This window comes from Bactrocera dorsalis, chromosome 2 (genome assembly GCF_023373825.1).
Source record: "Bactrocera dorsalis isolate Fly_Bdor chromosome 2, ASM2337382v1, whole genome shotgun sequence".
NCBI classification, from domain to species: domain Eukaryota; kingdom Metazoa; phylum Arthropoda; class Insecta; order Diptera; family Tephritidae; genus Bactrocera; species Bactrocera dorsalis.
This window is the reverse complement of record NC_064304.1, coordinates 66,720,988-66,743,010: the sequence shown is the minus strand read 5'-3', so window position 1 is coordinate 66,743,010 and position 22,023 is coordinate 66,720,988. Positions and strand designations below refer to the sequence as shown.

The following is a 22,023-nucleotide window of genomic DNA, read 5'->3' as shown; positions in this document are numbered from 1 at the left end:
TGTTGTTCAAATATTGCATCATTGATCAGTCTCACATTTCAATGCATTAAATATATAAATATATTTACGTTACACATTTCAAATTAAGAACATAGCACAACGAGCGTCCCGGTACGTACTACGCTACGTACAAAGTTAAATAATAAAATAATTTTATTTTAACAACAAATTCATTTATTCAAACAAAAAACTATTTTAATAATTGCTTTCTCTTTTTCTTCTTCTTAATTGGCATAGACACCGCTTACGTGATTATAGCCGAGTTAACAACCGCGCCCCAGTCCTTTCTTCTTTTCGCTAAGTGGCGCCAATTGGATATTCCAAGCGAAGCCAGGTCCTTCTCCACTTGGTCCTTCCAACGGAGTGGAGGTCTTCCTCTTTCTCTGCTTCCCCCGGCGGGTACTGCGTCGAATACTTTCAAAGCTGGAGTGTTTTCATCCATCCGGACAACATGACCTAGCCAGCGTAGCCGCTGTCTTTTAATTCGCTGAACTTGGTCAATATGGTCGTATATTTCGTACTGCTCATCGTTCCATCGAATGCGATAATCGCCGTGGCCAACGCGCAAAGGACCATAAATCTTTCGCAGAACTTTTATGGATTTATTTCTAATTCCATAACAACCATTCACGTACAAGATAAGTTGTGTGTTTTGGGTCGTTATCCTGTGGTAAATAGAAATGGCAGCTATTACAGCCACTCTTAAAACTTAAATTATTTTGTTAAAATGTTCAGATACATATGCTTATCCATGTAATTGTGGTTAAAATATCATCGCACCCCTGAATTGCCTTTGGAACAATATATTCTACACCTCTACGACAGCTTAGTGTAATAAGTAAATTATCATACACCTCGTCAATGGTATTCTCTACCAAATCTTCATCTTCACTGAATATGTCTTGAAATAATTTGAAAGTTAGTTCCATGCCCCTCTGTGCATCAATTTTAAGTACTTACCAGTAATAAATTTGATTTGCTCCACATAATTTTTAATTAAATGACCGACAATTTTTGATTTTGCACTTTGTTGAGGCATTTTTACTCTTTAAAAGCACTCTCTAACTAAAACTCTCTTGCCTTTTATGACTTATTAAACTTGTATCACGCACTATTGTCCCTGCCGCCATGAAAATTCTCAAGCTTTTTTGAGAAGAATTAGTCACTTGGGAATGCGTGAAAACTAAATTGCCTGTATCGTAAAAATAAGTATAACGACATATACTACACATCCCTATTAAGAGATCTAATTTCAAAATACATTTGATACATTAAAAGTGTTTAATTTTGTGACTGTAATCTAGTTAATTAGCTTTTTTAAGTTCCTCGCAAAAGATAACGGAAAGCTTTGTGTAATTTTTCTGAGAGCTAGAGAAATACATATATTTGAATTTATAGGTGGATACATACGTATGTATACCCAAATATGAATCAAATTAAGTAAGTAAGATATGCACTAATTCGCAAAAGTAGAAGAAGGCAAAACCATATGCGTAGGTATTTACCATATATAGGTATTTTTTTTGTTATACTGATACAAGAACAATGAAATGAATATCTCCTTATCCATTTTAATTTATTTCGACTTTTATTTACCAAATTTGTGCAAAATTAATGTTTTTCATATCACTTACACGAAAATATGGGTGTGAATTTTTAAACGTGATTGTTTAAAAAAATTAAGCTCTTAACACTTCTGAAACGGACTTGGATATATTAAAAAATGTTTTATTTAATTGTGTCATTTGTTACAACTGAAATTAAAGCTGCTATGTATGTACATAATTTTCGTTTTTAAAAGTAAATTTTTTTTTAAATTATTTTTGGAACATATTTTTCAAATAAAAACGTAGAACCTTTATTAAAATCCGAGATATTCAATTCTCTTCATTGTAATACGGTCAAAGCAGAACGTGCTCTGTTTACCTTTTAGTACTCTTACAACAGGTTGCTACTGAGTATAATAGTTTGGTCACCTGATGGTTGTATGTTTCGCCTAAAACTAATCAAGTTAGATATAGGGAGACAGGTTGAATTACGAATTATTGTCAGTCCATGCACGCTGTAACTTTAGTAAAATTTGAGATATTCCTTGGCAAAAACGAAGGTAATAGGTACCGTAATTCTGGACCACAGTACCTTTTGTTGACTTTTGACAAAAAACTATCGGTCACCCCCCTCAAGATAATATTTCTTGGCCAACGTTTTATCCAATCCTCGAAACAGTTGTTAAAGTCAGTTTCCGCAAAAGCGTTCAATATGCGTAGCGATTCTAGTTTAATGCCTTTATTTCACTCAAAATGGTTTCCCCGGAGCGGTCGTTTGAGTTGGCTGAATAGCCAGAAGTCACACGAAGCTAAATCAGGTGGCACGATATTGGTTGAAAATTTAGCGAAAAACTCACTAAGAGTCAATGTAGTGTTCGACGGTGCATTATCGAGGTGCAAGAAGTAAGAGTTTTCGGCCAATAATACCGGTCTCTTTTTACGTATAGCATCGCACAAATGACGCACAACGACGGTAGAAAGGATTTCGTAGTGCACCACACCTCGATAATGGAAGAAAACTGTTAACACAAGCTTGATATTTGATCTGTTTTTTTCGGTTCCGGCTCACTTTTGCCACAATATTCGGCCGATTGATCGTCAGTTTCCAGATCGTAAGCATAGATCCAAGACTAATCCCCAGTTATAATATATTTCATGACATCTTAAAAAGTCGGAGAGTATTGTTTGACAGACGTTAAGGTGACGTTGTTTTCGAAAAAAGTGCTTGATTTGGCTTTCTTAGGCTTTGATCTTTCAAAATGGTTTTCATTGATTTTTCCGATATTCCAACAATGCTAGTAAAATCTCTGACTATTAATTGTCGATTCACAAGCACCAATTCCTTTATTTTATTGACGTGTTGATCATCAGTTGATGTTGATGGTCGTCCTGGACGTGGTTCGTCGTAAACGCGTTCTCCACTCTCCTTTAATGATTTTTAAAAGTCAAAAAATTAAAAAGTCTTACTATTTTTGAGAACAAAAATATGAAACTGTTCGAACTTCATGGTTTATCGCATACAACGGCCAATATATTAGTTATATTAATAAAATTGAGAGAGCATTTTGTACTTTTAACAAAGTATCCTTGTGCCTAAATTGAATAAAAAATGGTTGAAAGTTAGACCTAGCCCCATTAAACTAATATCAGGGCTTTCGAACACCAGCCTGCCTTTACCTTGATCCTTGTGATCATTTTATTAGTCTGTGGCCTTTTTATTGCATGATATATAGCAAAAAATTGTTAAAATCGAGTCAACACTGTCACCTACAAAGGCGTTTCAATGTAAACAGGACTTTTTGAACCTTATGGCGGCATTCTGCAAGCAGACCTTATAGTCCTAGTAGTAAAATGGCGAATGTTTTGATCTGTATTCAACGCAGATATTAAAAAAATGTATCGCCAAATGCTCGTTGAAAGCAAACACACTCCGTTTCAAAGAATATTATTTAGGAAATCCCCTAACGACCCAATAGTAGATTTCGAATTACAAACTATTACGTTTGGCATTAACTGTGCTCCATATTTAGCGTTCCTCAAATTACTGGACCATGTACAAAGAACCCACCCACTGGCAGCAGATATACATCGCCATGGAATGTACGTTGATGATGTACTTGCAGAAGCACAAGACGTACCAAAAGCGATAATGGCACGAGATGAACTCACTTCATCTAAATTGTATACTAAAAGAGAAGTATTATTGATTATAGCAAAAATGGTTCGACCCAGCTAGTGTGCTCAGCCCCATTGTAGTCACAGCTAAAGTAATAATGCAACAGATATAGCGTGATTAATCCGATTGGGATGTATTTCCATCGATGGAAAATCTTCAGAAAGGACTACGAAGCCTTAAATCTCATTGAAATTCATTTCACGGATTCTCTGACGCATCTGAAAAAGTTTACGCAGCAACTCTATAAATCAGTGTTTCCACAAACACAAATACCTGGAGAGCTCTTTTGGTACATTCGCAGCAATAGGAATCGATTTCGCCGGTCCCTACGACATAAAAAATTATACCAGCAGATCGTGTTTGATCACAAAGGCTTATGTATGCGTATTTGTTTGTTGTGCACCCAAAGCACAACCACAAACTCACCACCAATGCATTCATGGCTGCATTCGTACGTTTCTTTTTCAGGCGCGGATGTCCCGGCGATCTTTATTTCGTTGGAGCGTCTAAAATTTTAATTAAAGATTGGCGAAAATTCATGAAGTCATTAAAAACTCAAGTAACAACTAGTGAAGCACACGAAAACAACAACTGGCACTTTAATTGTTCAGAAGCTCCACACATCGGAGGACTCTGAAAAATAGGATTGAAAAGTTTAAAGATACACTTATAAAAGGTGACTCAGAATCAGAAATTTACTTTTGAAGAACTAGCTACCCTCCTAACTCGAATCAAAAGTTGCTTGAATTCTCACACTTTAAGCCCATTAAGTGAAGACCCAACGAATTTAGAACCTTTAACTCCAGGCCATATTTTAATAAGTGCCCTTTTACGAATCCCAGCAGAACAACTTAGAAGATGCACATCTAAGCATTGCACTAAGATGGCGGAAACTGAAGATACTCCATCAACACTTCTGCAAACTATGGAAAGAAGAATATTTGAAAGAACTCAACAAAAGATAATGGAAGTGGAGATACCCTCTACGCAATATAGACGTCAAAGATATGGTAGTTATATGCCAAGAAATACTACCCCCAAATGAGTGGATACTTGGTGGCATCGAAAAAACTTATCTCAGTGCAGACAATAAAAAAAGAGTAGTAGATATACATACGTACCTGAGAGGGAACAATTACCCGCCCAATAACCAAAATAGTCACTTTACCAAATAATTAGTGTTATTTCCTTATAGTGACATAGCCCCTCAAACCAGTATGAAGCTAATTTGCAGCCGCCAAAGCAGCCCCACATTAACCGTGTGATCATTTAGCGTCACTCTCCGTAGAAAGCACTCTGGCAAAGACGCCTACATCGCTTTAAAGTGACCTCTTGCACCATTCGAGAGGAACGAAGAAATACCAAACGCACGGCCCGACGTACTATCAGCCTTTCCCCCATTCGAGAAGAACGAGGAACTACCCATCGCACGGCACGGCGTACTCTCAGCCGTTAAGCAAAACGCACACACAAACACGTCGCCAGTGGATTGTGCAAAAAAGATTATCGACTGGTAACATGTTCAAAATTTACACAAATGAACGTTAACTCAAAGTTTGACGCAGTCATTAAGTATAAACTGCGTCAATTGCTTGGCCAGATCGCATTCCACCCAAAAGTGCACAAGCACAAAATCATGTGGCACGTGTAATGGGGAACACCATTCAACCCTACATGGGCACCCCAGGTTGTTCTGCAAAGAGCCCAAAAGAACAACAAAAACCGAAGAAAGATTGCAAAAACCAAAAAATCTACCAACGTTACTGGCCAAGCCGACCCTTATACCGATAGTCTTGATCAAAGTGAAACACGATGACAAGTGGAATGAAATGCGAGCCATAATTAACCCGATCCGAAAAGTGACTATAATTGCATCAGAACTGATTAAAAGATTGTGGTTACCGAAAACATACCTCGACTCCCATCGTGTATACAAAGTCGTCGTACGATCATTAACTGATTCCGACAGGCATGTCCAAGTTAACTGCCTTCTGGCGCATGATTTACCGACCCGACCCTATAATGCTGACTAAAGTGGCGAAATCATTAAGAAGTTCGACCACTTGGCGCTCACCGACTCTACAATTTTTCAAATATGACGAAATCATTCTGGAACTGGGAGCCGACATATTCCCAAGGTTAATGAAACACGGAGGATTGTTCTACCCAGATAATAGCACCGTGATCGCACAAAACACCGCACTCGATTGGATTTTAACCGGTGCTTGTGGGATTTAAACCCAAAATCTAAAAATATTTTTATTCGCAGACCCTGCAAGGCGGCCGGGATGTTCATACCAAATGAACACATCCCTGCAGTGCAAAAAGCACTCAACAGCGCTAACATAACGATGAAGAACAGAAAGACACAATAAAACGAATTACCAGAGCGGACGGACATAAAGGCAACAAAACAGTAACAACAACAACAACAGCAGAACCATCGAAGAATCAACGCGGGAATAAGTAACCACCATTCATATTTATTATTATATTTATATTAATTTTTATATGTATATTCACAATTAACCCTTAATTGTATGATGCCACATAATTCTATATACTAACCCACCCATACTATACATATACTTGTATAACAACCTCAAACCTACAAATTGGAATTGTTATTGAAATCTTATAATTTTATTTTATTTGGCACACCGGCAAACACAACATCGAGTACCCCCACAGTTAGCTTGCAATCTATACGGGCGTGTTCAGATGTGCTCCGTGAAAACTTAAAAAAAATAAAACAACATAAACAAACATCTAAGCGGTGCTTAACTGCAAGCGTTACGCAATAACGCCGAAAGTGATAATCAAAACATAAAATATTACAAAAAAATTAAACTGTGTACGCGAATTTTGTGTTTTTCCAAAAATTATTTAATTATTCATGAATATCTATTTTGTCCCCTTCAAAGTAATCCCCATGAGATATTATACACTTGTGCCAACGGTTTTTCCAATCTTCGAAGCACTTCAAAAAATCATTTTTTTTATCTTCTTCAGCTCCTCCTTCGATGCCGTCTTTATCTCGTCAAGAGAAGCGTAACGTCGTCCTTTCATGGGCTTCTTCAGTTTAGGGAACAAGAAAAAGTCACAGGGGGCCAGATCTGGGGAATACGGTGGCTGCGGCATCATTAGTGTGTTGTTTTTGGCCAAAAAGTCGCGCACAAGCAACGATGTGTGAGCAGGGGCGTTATCGTGGTGCAAAAGCCAATTTTTGTTCTTCCACAAATCCGGGCGTTTCTGGCGGATTGCTTCCCGCAAATTGCGCATAACTTGCAGGTAATATTCCTTATTGACCGTTCTTCCCTGTGGCAAGAACTCATGATGCACCACGCCCCTGCAATCGAAGAAAACTGTCAGTTACGATTCGCGATACTTTGTGAACACACCTCGTACAAACAATAAACATAATAAAATAACAAATAAGTTATAAAAAACCAAAAATAAACCAAAAAAATGAGCGCAGCGCAGTCCCTTCAACAAGGCAAGGCCTTGAAAAAATGTCAAGCGGAACACTAAATAAGAATAAACCGGAAGTTTTAAATAGCAAGAGATTTGCTTTACTAAGCAATGGTTCAGACGACGATGCGAAGGGTACCAGCACAGTCGTTAATGCCAAACCACCTCCAATGTATTTGCGCGACCGTACTGCACTTTTTGCTAAATTAAGTGAAATTTTAGGTACTAACAATTTTCATATAGTGCTTTTGAGAAAAGGCTATATAGATGAAAAATTAAGTTACACTGAAAAAAGTTTTATGGAATTTGTTAAATTTTTGTCAAATAAAAACAAGAACTATTATTCGTATCAACTGAAAACCTCTAAGGGCCTAGTTCTTGTAATTATGGGTATAGAGTCCACCGTAGATTCTAGTGAAGTCAAAGAAGCATTGGAAGAATGATGTTTTCGGCAAAATCAATTTATTTTATTCAAAATAGTCCCTTTCTTCTTCAATACAGGTTTTTGCACGGTCCAAAAGCATATCGAACGTGAAGGACGATATGACCAAATATGGGTTTTATGAGCGGCTTGAGCACTTTTATTACAACTAACCGCGCCACGATGTAAAAATTGTACATGGCGAATTCAAAGCCAGTGTGGGCAAAGGAAATATCTTGGTAACAGGGCAGATGAATTACCAGCCGACCTATTCAAATACGGTGTCGAAGATCAGTCAATCTGCATGAATAAGCTTCTTTGCAAGATATGGTCTGATAAAAGTATGCTCGATGATGGGAACCTAAGTGTGCTTTGCCCAATCCAGAAAAAATAGGATCCCACAATCTGTGCCAATTACCGTCGGAGCTGATTGAACCTGGGTAAGGAAGCGAAGCGTATTGCTCTGATTGCGATTCTTATTGCATTCGCTACGTCACTGTTGACAGCCATAACTATTAAGTAGTCGTTAATTTCATATAACTTGGAATCAGCATCAACACCACTAAAAATATCAGCCTTGAAATCCGATGCAGAATCAATTTTGCCAACAGGCCCTACGAACAAACACCAAACTCTACTAGTCCTGCTATAAAGTGCGCAAGCGTGGACAATGGCATCATGTGATGAGTCGGTCTTTGGAGTGTTCGAGAGAAAAGGTTATTCGGAAGATTTATGGTTCGGCAACGGCGACTACCGCACTCGATGCAACAATGCGCTGTAAGAGATTAACATAGTTCAACGAATGAAGGGACAGCGGCTGAGATGGCTAGGTCATGTTGTCCGGAAAAAAGAGAACATTCTAGCTTTGAAGGTTTTCGATTCTGTGCCCGCTTGTGGAAGCAAATGAAGAAGGAGAGCTTAACTCCGTTGGAGAGATCAGGTGGAGAAGGTCATGACTGGATTTGGTATATCGAATTGGTGCTAAGTAGAGAGAAGAAGATGCAACTGGCGCGCAGTTGCTAACACGGCTTTAACTGTGTAAGCAGTTTGTACGCCCATACAGCAGAAGGAGAAGCTTCTTTCCGAATTTCAGGCAAAATTATTATCATGTCATTATCTGTTTATTGACCAATATAAGTACATTCATTTCATATCTTGCTCTTAGAGCTTCGTAAGGCAAATTGAAATTTTCATCATTTATTGCGAACTGTTTTACTATAACGTCTGCTTGACCCTTTTTTTGCCTTGTGATACAATTTTTGTGCTTGTAATAATTTAAGGTGGTTGATGTAAAGGGCTGTAAACATGTGGTGGAAGGCAATCATTCCGCATAACCTCCACAAAATGTTTCTGCCTCATCAAGAAACCTCTAGTGAATGCCTGAACTTTCATCTAGTCTTTCTATTTGTGGCGGCTCCACCCTCGGATGTGGAGTAGGTGCAAATAACTGTATTTGCTTTAAGGGGGTATTTTAGTCTAGAATATTGAAAAAATTCGATTTTTTTCATATATTTAAAGTTTAGACCCTTAAGAACATAAAATTAAAATTATTTTAAGAGCTACAGTTACTTTAGTGACGCAGTGCCTAGCCCGGTAGGTAGGTAGACTTACTTTTTTAAACGCGTTTTTCTCGAAACTACTTTTTTTTCCTTAGTTTTTAATATTTAAAAATAATTCAGGAATTTCAAAAAAAAGCGTAAAAAATGATTTGTATTTTCAGGCAGTTGTCATTTTTCAAAAAAAAATTGTTTTCGTGTTCCTTGAGGTAGGGACTATAACAGCATCCTAACTGATTAAGAATTTCTTTTGATTTTTTTTCAGACCACCAGGAGAAACAGGATCAGTGTCACCAGGATGCGCAATTTTTTTACACCCGTCTCTCCCCCTCTAATTATTTTAATTTTTAATATTTTTTTGTAAATTTTTTTTTTCTGTATTGTTAAGATATCAATAAAAACACCATAAAAAATGGATAGTAAAAATGTTTTTGGTTTTTTTTTAAATAAAATTCAAAAAACTGCCAAAAATTTGAGTTCTAGAGTAGAATACCCCCTTAATTAATCGTAAATAGTGGCTTTTGCTTCTTCATACTAATATAAACAGTTTACGTGATAATGTACGCCGATGATTTATAGTTTTTTTGTAGATCTAATTCGTCAAATTATACAATGGAGGCATCCGACGCTTGGAGATTAGTGCAAAAATTGTTTAGACTATTATTTTTAAATGAAAGAAACACTCTTTCGGAAACACCAACCGGAAATGATGGTATGCGAGGGCTTTAATAGAGCCGGTGTGAAAATTGTACGATTTTCCAACTAGCAATTATCGGCCAATATTTGATTTATCTCATTGAAAATTGCATAACAGGTTTTGCTGATAACAGCTTCTCTTTTTCCCTATTATAGATACAAGTGGGAGAAATCAATATATGTTTTCGTAGTAAAACGTAACATATGTGTTAATTAATGGTGTACTAAATTGTCTTAATAAATAGAAAAAAATCGCTCCAGCCGTGAAGTTGTGAAGAAGTAACAAACATACTCACTCACAACTTTCACCTTTATAATAGTAGTGTGGGGTTACAAAGTTACGACAAGTATTTACCGATACTTTTTTCGGTTTTGACTGTGACAATAATTACAAAAACACCTTTTTTAATCGTGAAAGGACTTAATCTATTAGTTTATAATGAAAAGATTTGGTGAAATTAATAGAGTAAAACTGTCCGAAAATATTTAATTTAATCTTCTTCTGTAACAACAGCACGCCAGTCATTTCTTCTTTTCGAAAGTTGGCACAAATTGGAGATTCCAAGCGAAGCTAGGTATTTCTCCACCTGGTCTTTCCAACGGTGTGGAGGTCTTTCTCTTCCACTCGTTTCCCGGCAGAACCTTTCTCTCGAGAACTCGTAACGTCGACTTATCAGATGTTGTCATCGTCCATGCCGCTGCACTATATTACAGGACGGGAATAATGAGTTACTTATAGAGTTTGCTTTTTTTTCGTCGAGAGGACTTTACTTCTTAATTGCCTACTCAGTCCGAAGTAGCACCTATAGAGTAGTAGAGATATTCTGCGTTGGATTTCGAGACTGACATTGTTTTTTGTTATTAACTATCAATAGTGACGTGGGATCCAAATAGTGGGTGCGACAACAGTTTGTTTGATAACAGCGATCTCCATTCTGGAGAAAGCAGAACTAACGGCGTGGTTGTTGAGGCCAATGATATCAATTTCATCGGCGTACGCCAGAAGCGGTATACTCTTACAGAATATGGTATCTATCTTTGGTTAAGAAGATCGAATTATTTTTTCCAAGTGTAGGTTGAAGAAGTAGCACGATAGGGCCTGGTCTGAAACAGCGTTTGGTATCGCCTCAGAGAGGTCTTTCCCGATCATAACGGAGTTTTTAGTTTTGCCGACATCACTTTACACAGCCGTGTTAGTTTTGCGGGGATACCAAATTAACACATTGCGATCGGGAAACAAGATTTCTCGTTTTTAACAAAATTTCGTAGACATCGGGAAACGAGTGGTCTCGCTTTTAATGATTTAGGTGATATGAAACAACACACTCTTGAGACACTAAAACCGACAAAAAATAAAAAACATCCCACAAGACTATGTATAGCATGTAAATCACATCGAGTAAGGAGCAAAACACGATTTACTATACATGCAAATTCTGTTAAGTACCGTTACACCAAGTAAGCTGTTTCTCCAAATATCATACCAAAAAACAATACTAATAATACTTATGTACAACATCTAAAAATTCCAATACAATATATTAATTAGACAAATAATAACCGTAATTTTAATTCAAACAACGAAATAGTTTGATGCAAATATCGCCCGATGGCAATGTGTTAAGACATCGCGCCATAAGGGCTGCTCTTTTTCGTGCTAGCAAAAACAGTTTTGAAATCGACGAATAGCTGGTGTGTGTCGATTATCTTTTAACTAGTCTTTTCCCCGATTTGGCGTATGGTGGACAGTTGTTGATTTTCCAAGTGTTAAGCCACACTGATAAGGTCCAATCAGTGTGTGGATACAATATGCTCGATAGAACATTACTTCGCTTCCCTCGTAAGCTCTCGGTATCTTTCTTATCCCGCAAGTGTTGTGGTCGATTGCGAAGTAGGCAGTCTGTTTACCCTCCGCTGCGGCAGGGCACTTCTCATCGTACCAGCTGTTCTTTGGCCTTTTTGGAAAGCCAATAGTTTCGTTTGAGCTGTACGTAAGAAGCTTGAAACACGTGTTAAGCCACACTGATAAGGTCCAATCAGTGTGTGGACACAATATGCTCGATAAAACATTCCCTGGTAAGCTCTCGGTATCTTTCTTATCCCGCAAGTTTTATGGTCGATTGTGAAGTAGGCAGTCTGTTTTCCCTCCGCTGCAACACGGCACTTCTCATCGTACCAGCTGTTTCATTTGAGCTGTACGTAAGAAGCTCGAAACGCCGTCCCATAGTTCCCTTATACCGAATTGCTGAGAAAATCATAAGGCTGTCTGTTGTGATTGCAGCAAACAATTCAAGTGCTTGCTGACGTACGTGTTTTGCTGCACACAGGCGGGTATGCGTATTCGCTGCAACCGTGGTCCGAATCGATGTTAGGACCTCAGAGCGAACGCCTATTTAAAACAGTTGAGACGTGTCTTCCGTCTGACACAACATGATCGATCTGATTGCTGGCTTTTCGATTCGAAGACAGCTGCTTGGTGAATTTCTTTATGCTGGAATCTAGTACTACAGATAACCATATTTCGGGCCCCGGTCAACTTCAACACATTTGGGGATGTTTCATCATGGAAGCTGAATTTACCAACCGTTGTGCCAAATATACCTCCTTTGTCTACAATAGCGTTAAAATCATAAACGACTATTTGACAGCGTGGCGGGGGACAGCTCTCGTAAATGCTCTCCAAGCGTTCATAGAAGACAACTTTGGCCACATCGGCCTCGTTTCCGTCGAGGCGTGGGCGCAAATCAGCGATGTGTTGAAGAACTTTGCCTTGATGCGGGTTGTGGCTAGCCTTTCATTCACCGTGATGAATGTCAGGACTCGGTGACGAGGTCTTTTTCCCACCAAGAATCTCACATCCATTTTGCTTCCTTTGTATGGCCACTGTAGTAAATGCCACAAGGTTCTACTCTTTGTCTTATCAACCTTTATTTTTACAAGGACATCAACCAGCTGGGCAGCGACACCTTCCCAATTAAGGGATCAGACATTCCAGGTGCAAGCCCTTAAATCGTAATCCTTAATGCATGGTCGTCAACAAAAGAAGGGTCTTTCGTCCGAGGCAGTTTTTTCCTATTCCTGGGTCAGGATGCTTCCTCCTCTCACTTTAGCTTGTCTTCAAACGGATGTTTTTTGGCTACCCAAAAGTTACTTGGTCTAAGATCGGAAGTTGTGAGTTTCTTGAGCCATATGTAAAAGAATCGTTTCTTGGTCACTTCCAAGTGAATTGCGCTCATTACAATGTAGTTGGAAAGGCCATACCAGGTCATTGAGCAACTCAACGATGAATGTATCGCACACAGACCAATGGAAGACCGAGAAGTTAAATGAAGGTAGTTCATCGGGAACGCTTGCAGCGTGTGGTACCGCAAATATATCTAATCAGAACGAGCAGACTCAGGTGGAGGGCAGTGTGGCAAACACGAATCCTAGAACATAATAAAATCGACGAAGAATTACCAGAATTAATTTGACAGCGAAATTCGTAATTGTCAGAATGTTCGGGTGGCGCTGTTTTGGTAACAATCTACTACATAAGAGCTTCCAGATCGTGCAACAGTGTTAGTTTTAATTAGAGTATTGCTTAATAAATAGCTTTAAGTAAGAAGTTGTATACTCGAGTAACGAGTAATAAGCATTAAGTTGTTAGAATAATAAATAATAATGGTATATCCATTTAGTTGACTCTTTTATTTAACAATCCAGTGATCGGACTGAAGAGTAACTAACAAGGTAAATGATTTATCTATAAATCTGTTACAACAAAGGAATTTGTTGCCATTATTCAAAATCATTAATAAGAAACGAAAAGCAATCAAAATTAAAAACAAAGGTGAATTTAAATTTATGTATTTGATGAAGTGTTTTATGATGTGATGCTTCATAGTATTATTTTATAACTGAAAATTATACAAAAAATATTTATTTATTGAAAGCTAAAAAGTTTAAATATTTTAATATATTAAGTATTGACAAGTCAAAAGTTAGTTGTTTTAATAAATCAGAAAATCAAAAAATCGGCAACAGAAATTTGATTTCTCTAACAAAATTTAATAAATCTTCTTTGTAGAATAATTTTACTCATCGTATGATTATTTTGATGTGACATTTGGCACAGATATCATTGATAGCCATACAAACCTAGGCAAAAAAAATTTCGTGGGCTTTTGCGTGAAATTTAAATTAAAAACTTTTACTATTTTTTGCCCATATATCACAATAAACTGCAAGGCTCACTGTTTGCAGCGTATCTGGACACATGCATCGAAACTATAATAGGACTTTAGCTTTATGAATAAATCAAAACGTTTTATAAGCTTAGAATTAAATTTCCTAAGAGAACTCACTAGCTTCCGTCATCGCTCACGAAATAAATAATTTATAACACACAATTCTAAAATTAAAGCTTACTAATTAATAAATATATTTAATAACAAATATTCAATCTTTTATATATTTTATTATTGCTTTCTTTTATATCTTTGAGTTTCGTCTAACCGATTTATACTCTAACTGTTTCAGTATTGTAGCATTTAGAGATGAAAATACGTACACTATTTTATTAACAGCTTTGTACATAAAATAAATTAACGTATTATTAAATAGTAGTATGTTTCGTGTTTAAATATATAGACTTCTTGAGTAATTTATTTGTTGAATTTGCGGTAACTGTATGGTATAAAATATAGTTGATATATTTCTTTCCTAAAAAGTGGTTTAAAATTTGCTTACGCAACACTGTTTCGCAATACGCAGAATATATCATTTGGCTGGACTCTGACAGGCCGTACATAAGGTAATGCATCATCAGATATCAACCGCCCCAACTTCGCCCAACATTAAATACGAAAGCGGAAGAAAAAAGAAGCAATTTTCCATCGTTTTCTTAAAGCGAACCATATAAAAAAGGTGAAATCACTTTACATAATCTGAAAGTTAGAAATGCTTTTATAGGAAGTGGACAAAAAATGGTGAAAATATTAACACAATATCACACCACCACAAAAGAGCACGGAAACGATACATGGATACACAGAACATCTACCCACAACACAGAGGATATAACTCAACAGCAACAGGTTAATATACTAATAATTATACTTTTACTAAAATTTAATAATCCGAAAATATACATCAAACAATAACATTCATTGTATATGCACAAACACATATGTATACTAACCCATATTTCAATATATTAATATTGAATTTATAACTTTGAAACAAAAACATTAATTCTCTTTCTTTGAACGTAATCCGCTCTTTTCGTCGACATACCCCAACACAAACTTTTTAAAATAATTTGGATACTCCCACGTGTCATAAAGCATCATAAAATCATAAATTTTTATACTAGTTTAAAAAAATTTTTGTTGGTCTGCATACTAAAATAAATATTAAACCTCCCCCGGCGCCACTCCGCTGTGAATCCGAACCTTTTGGCTACAATGGAGCTAGTATCGGACATAACTACTTCATAAACGTAAATTTATAATTCCAAATGCTGTAATTCGTTTATCAACACATAACTGAAGTTGTTTCATAACTATAGTTATTTATATTGTATATAATATATATTAGGTCTACAACTTTGCGTCAGCATTAACCCAACAAAATATTTGTAGAGATCTGTTTGCATCACTTTTTGAGCCGAATTCTCGACATTTGCGGAAAATTTTTTCTTTTCTTTTTTAATTCCAAGAAAAGTGCGGCTGAGGACCGCTTAACTGAGGCTGACACATACTTATATAGATAATACTATTACTCTACTACTACCATCTATATGATTTCTATTACATATTAAAAAAATGTAGAATTTTTGTAAAGCAACTTGTGTTAGTTTACAAAAAAATGGATCATAAGCATTTCGTGTGTTAATTAAGCCTTGCTTAATTAAACGGCAAATAAGTATGTATAGTATACTTATTTTTATTTCTTCAAATGTATTATATGCCTTAATTTTACTCCTTAATTATATATAGTTAATAATAAGTTAATATCATAATAACCAAAATTAAATAGATAAAACAATTGTGCCTAAATTCTTATTTTAATTGTTACTCGACATGGATGTGATTTGGGTAAACTATATCTATATTCTTGAACGTGATTGAAACCATTTTTAATGACATTTGGAGTAAAATTTGTTAAAGTTTTGATGTTACGAATATCACGAAAGATTTCTAATGCTACCAATGGATCGCCGCAAATTTTTATACTCTCGCAACAAAGTTGCTAAGGAGAGTATTATAGTTTTGTTAACATAACGGTTGTTTGTAAGTCCTAAAACTAAAAGAGTCATATATAGGGTTATATATACCAAAGTGATCAGGGTGACGAGTAGAGTTGAAATCCGGATGTCTGTCTGTCCGTCCGTCCGTCTGTCCGTCGGTCCGTTCGTCCATCCAAACTGTAACTTGAGTAAAAATTGAGACATCACGATGAAACTTGGTACACGTATTTCTTGGCTCCATAAGAAGGTTAAGTTCGAAGATTGGCAAAATCGGCCCACTCCCACTAAGCCATAAATAAAGATATTAAAGTGAAATTTGGCACAAAGGATCACATTAAGAAGGGGCATATTTGGACATAGTTTTTTTGTACATATCTAACTACTATAGCTATGTCAACCAAACTCTATAGAGTCGTTTCCTTCAGGCATTTCCATATACAGTTCAAAAATTTTACGGAAGAAATGGCAGAAGGAAACTGCACCCAGGCTTTTTTAAAAATTGAAAATGGGCGTGGCGTCGCTTACTTATGGACCAAAAACCATATCTCAGGAACTACTAATCTAATTAATTTTACAGCAAAATAAAAAAATATGTAAATGACGGATAATGAAATCTCGATTATCACTTTATCATGCGAGAGTATAAAATATTCGGTGACACCCGAACTTAGCCCTTCCTTACTTGTTTTTTATTATTTTACAATTTTACCTAGTATATAAAAATAAAATGCTAACAACAATTCCAGTCTTATTAATTAGGAGAAATACTTAAAAGCTAAATGTTAAGAAATACATTTGCTGCTACTGTTGTCTTACTAGGTCGGAAGGCTTCTTGCGTTTCCACCGGATTTCTCGCCCAGCAGTTTCGATGAATCTGGAGACTTCTTCATTAACGTGCTGTCTAAGCCTCAGTTCGTGAGACTTTGCAATTTTGGAGATTTCATTCACACTGAATTCACGCCTAGATTACGGTGCAGGTCAGCAGATCTAACGGACCAAGGAGCATTAACTTAAGACCTTAGTACCTTACTTTGAAAGCGCTGAATGCTGGCAATACAGCTTTGACTTGGGACGATAGTTGGGCTCCGTAGGTTCGAATTGGCTTTAGAACTTGATTATATACCAACAGTTTGTTTTGAATTAATAGAATGAATTTCCTGCCAACGAGGTGGTAAAGTTAGCAAATATCATATTAAGTTCGCTCCTTTTTTTTACATGCTCTTTCCAGCGTAAAGTCTACGTGAATTGATTTGATGTCGTTTAATTTGATGCGCCATTTAGGTGCTCACTTAGTAATTGCGTTGACTGCTGTTTGCATTCATCAAGTAGATACTGAAGTTGACTCTTCAGCTGCTAACAAAGCTTTGCCATCCGCAAATGTCGCTGCATATAACTAGAATCAGATGGGAGGCCACTGGTAAAAAGCAAATAAAGCATTGGCCTCAACACGCTCCCTGGGGAACACCCGCTTCTATCGGTTGCAAGTTTGAGTAGGCATCCTCTTGTTTAATGCGGAAGTATCTATCTTTTAGCGTGAAGCATGTATTTCAATTTAAGCGGTAGACCCGAATGCCAATGGTAACTTTCCTAGAGAAGGAGTCGTCATATACAGCACCCTTATTTCATTTCGCCATTTCCCATGCAAAAAAAGAATTGAATCAGCAATCGTTATTATGTGCCCAAAGGAAATTTGTCTGTAGATAGTAAAGAAATCGTATGACGTCAAATGTAGAGAATACGATAGATGGGGCACCAGTTGGTATACTAATTTGAGTTTTCTGCTGCTACAACAACAAAATCATAATAATATACCTGTAACTAATCAAAAACGCATATACAACTACGTTTAAACTCATTAAAATTTTTTGACGGTCACTCTTAAACGACATTAGTAAACTTATTCAGAACCCCCGATTTCAATGTGCGGTTTCCCATTGAAAAACAAGAATTTAATTTACACAGTGTATTGCTTGTTTTTATAATTTTTAAAATCCGCAGACACTATCGCTTCCAGCCATCTGTTAAAATATACAACATAATAGTAATCATCCGTTGTGATAGTACACCATAGAGCGGTGAAGTTAGGTACTTCATAAATGGTATTTTTCCTTTAAAGAATAAAATATGAGCAATATTGCCTTAAATTTTATGGTTTAAAAGACAAAGTATTAGTTTTGTATTTTAGTGGGAAGCTAAATTATGTTAATTTAAATGCGTCGCTTATTTTATATAAATACGTGAATAGTTAACTGATGTTAAATTGTTTAGTTGAACATACATGTGTCATTAAAAACACTTAATACACACCTGAGGTAGTAAGATGTTTTCATTTTTATCTAATTTTTTGGTATTGAGTCGCTCTTTCGTACTTGAATAACTTTTGTCTTCCGATAAGATAGGACTGGGTACATAAATCGCACATTGCCACTCTGTGCTTGCTGCAAGTAGATCACAGTCTGAGGGAGCAAAGCATTTCCACCAGAAAGAAAACGGAAAAACAATGAACAGAACCACATTTATAAAAAATCTGCGACTGTCGGAAGAGTCTTCATATCTCTTGCCACCTTGTACAAAATCAAATCCACACCGGTCAATAGAAGTTGAAAAAAACCTTCCAGTCAATGCTTTTAATAGACCTGAAATTAAAATCATACATATATATGTATGTATATTTAAATTTTCACATTTTGGCAAATAATAAATATTATATAATAATTAGCTGTATACTTTGACATTTTCATTAAGTGTATCCACAACTGCGAAGACCCCTTGTCTGCATGTTTTTAGAATTCATGAGAAATTGGATTGTAATACGGCGGCCTTTCTAATGTATCTTTTTATAGCACCCCCAAAATGTAATTAAATATAATTAATTTTTATACTTTCGAAAAATATTACGCAAAAGCTAAGGATTTTATTTCATTGTACGTATATGGTATATTGTTTGTAAGCCCTTAAATGCATCGGGACACTTACATAAATCTAATATATAAAATTTCAATGTCCCAATGTTAGATACCGTACTCCTCCGAAACGGCTTTACCGATTTTTACCAAGGTTTTTATTATGAATCGGCTACTATCTATTTTCCATATTTCTAAGCGATAAGAGTTCATCACCATTAAATTTTTTTCCATAAATTAACTTTTTTCCACACAAATTTTTTTTTTTTAATTTTTCAATATTTTGATTAGTAAATTATTTGAATCGTTCAATTTCGGTCGCTTGCTTTTATATTCGGGCTATTCAAAAGAAAAATTATTGAAAATTATTCACTTTATGTGTGTTTCACACAAGGTGATCAATTACAGATTGAAATTTGCTACGAAGCCACGAAGAGATCGCGCTAATATCGATCGGCGATAATATCGATTTTGCCATCAACGTATGGCAGCCCAAGACACATGAACGAATACTCGCAGGATGCGATGACATACGTGTGGAATTATGGATCGCTGTCAATCAGCAAGCGATCATCATGATGTTACAGCACAGCTTTTCAAACAACAGCTACGATGTTTGATGGACTTTATCTTGAAGCATAGATGCTGTTAGATACTAGATGTACTCTGTTGAGTGGAAAAAAAGGGGTTTGCCACACGCACACATTCTTCTTTGGTTAGTGGATGGTGGTTACACCAGTATTATACGAAGTGATAAAACCAATATGGTTCATGGACCTTGTGGACACCACAATTTCACTTCATATCAATCAATGTTGCGTATTGTCGTTTGGTGAAATCGATCTAATACGTTTGCAATTACGTCACCAAAGAAAACAACATGACGGTTATTGGCCTTGAACGAGATGCGATCAGAAATTATCAAATGGATCGACACATGAACATGACAAATGAAGTGCTTTGTACGACTGTTGTGCATCTCGCAGTTCATTTGGAGAAGGCCAAAGTGTGCTTTTCAGACCCAACAAAATTGACAATTACGAGTATTTACTCGACTTGCATCAGTGATCCGATTGCGAGAAAATTGCTCTATTCAGAAATGCCATGATATTATACATAGCATGCATCGTCGAAGAAATGTTTACACAGAAAACAAGGCCAATCAGTATATGGACATTCAGGTGTGTTCTCAACAGCGTTTGAAAAACTACGCTACTCCCGTTGCATTTCACTTAGCTCTTGCTACCGCTCTCACTTTTTCGGGAGCCACAGCATGGCCTTAGCATAACAATGTAAAAGTACACCCAATTCTTTCTTACACGGTTTCTTTTTACACGGATTTGAAGTTACACGGTTGAGAAAATTTTTTTCTTTGTAAAAAAGTCAACGGCGCAAGACCTTTCGGAAAGTAGTCCGACAATTCAAAACTCTATTACCCGACGAAAGTCACCATTGGATAATTTCATGTATCGTATATATCCAGTGATGTTATTAATTGTTTGCGATGAACTGGGCTAAAGTCGGTAACACTACTGGATATATACGAGTACATCAAATTATCCAATGGTGATCAAGTAGCGACGAAAAATTATGTATGTGTAAATATTTATTATTTGTTTCTATTCAAATTTTTCTGTTCTTAATTCTGGATTAACAGATTTCTTTTGTTTTTTGCTTACTCTACCAATTTTTCTTCTTCTTCTTCTTAATTGGCGTAGACACTGCTTACGCGATTATAGCCGAGTTAATAACCGCGGAACGCATCTACCGTGTAAAAAAAGAGTTGGGTGTATGTGCTCTACTCTGCTCTGAGTTTTGTTAGGTAAAAAACTATAGCTGTAGCGAGAGAAATAAATGAAATGCTATACTCTGGCATAGCGGTAGCAAAAAATTGGGAGCGGTAGCAGAGCGAAGCTAATGAAAATTTTCATGTGCTACAGCTCCCGCATGTGTTTGTTGTTTTTTTCTTCTTTTTCTATTTTCTGTCATCTACAAGTATGTATATAGTATATAAAAGAAAGTCGTATTAGTTACACCATTTATAACTGAAGAACGGTTGAACCGATTTTGCTCAAAATTGGTGATAATCCCTGGATTTAAACAATGGATAACTACTTCGCATGCCACTGAAGTTCGCACACGTATTCGCGATGAAATCTGCGTAAATTTAGGGTTTACGAACAAAAATTACATTGTCAAAGAAATTTTCTATCGTATTCGCTAAGAATTGGAAATGGGCAAATTCCTAAATGATATTCTATTTACAGGACCCACATTCCAACCAGATTTAATGCTCCTCATATTAAATTGGCGTATATACAAATACGTATTCAATGGGGATGGCGAAAAGATGTATCGACAAATACTGGTACATAAAGAGGATCAAGATTTTTAGCGGATTATTTTCCGAAAATCTGCCAATAGTCCACTACGCGACTTTTAATTGAAAACAGCTACCTTTGGCGTAAATTGTGCCCCATATCTAGCCATTCGTACACTCCACGAACTGGCAGAAGACACAAAGCTACATAGAATTTCCACAGGCAACACAAGTCTTAAAAACGCAAACGTATGTAGACGATATCCTGTCTGGAAGCCACAGTCTTCCACAAGCATACGAGACCTTATCACAGGTAATAAATGCCCTCAATACCGCAGAGTTTCCTTTAAAAAAGATTACAGCCAATCACCCAAATATTTTAAAAAATATTCCTAAAGACCATTTGTTGGATACTAATTTCCTTATATTTGAAAAGGAAAGTACAACAAAAACACTAGGCATCCAATGGAATGCGATATCGGACCAGTTTTCATACACGACTGAGTCCATATCCGCATTATCCGCTATTACAAAACGCCAAATTCTCTCCTCTGTGGCAAAACTTTTTGACCCCGCAGGATGGCTTTCGCCAATTATGACACAAGCGAAAATCCTGATCCAAGAATTATGGCTAGACGAAACCGACTGGGACGAACAAGTGAAACCTCTTCGCTTAGAAAAATGGTCCCAGTTCGCTAATA

At 36.5% G+C, this 22,023-nt stretch overlaps 1 long non-coding RNA gene across 3 annotated transcripts in view; it reads right to left on the bottom strand.

The window, feature by feature from the left end:
* Nucleotides 1–22,023, bottom strand: part of LOC105233304 (uncharacterized) — a 1,563,509-nt gene that overhangs the window by 178,121 nt on the left and 1,363,365 nt on the right. For all 3 annotated transcript variants that reach the window (XR_007421867.1, XR_007421866.1, XR_007421868.1), the window contains one exon: nucleotides 18,407–18,735. This is a non-coding gene — a long non-coding RNA (uncharacterized LOC105233304). The remainder of the gene's footprint in view (nucleotides 1–18,406; nucleotides 18,736–22,023) is intronic.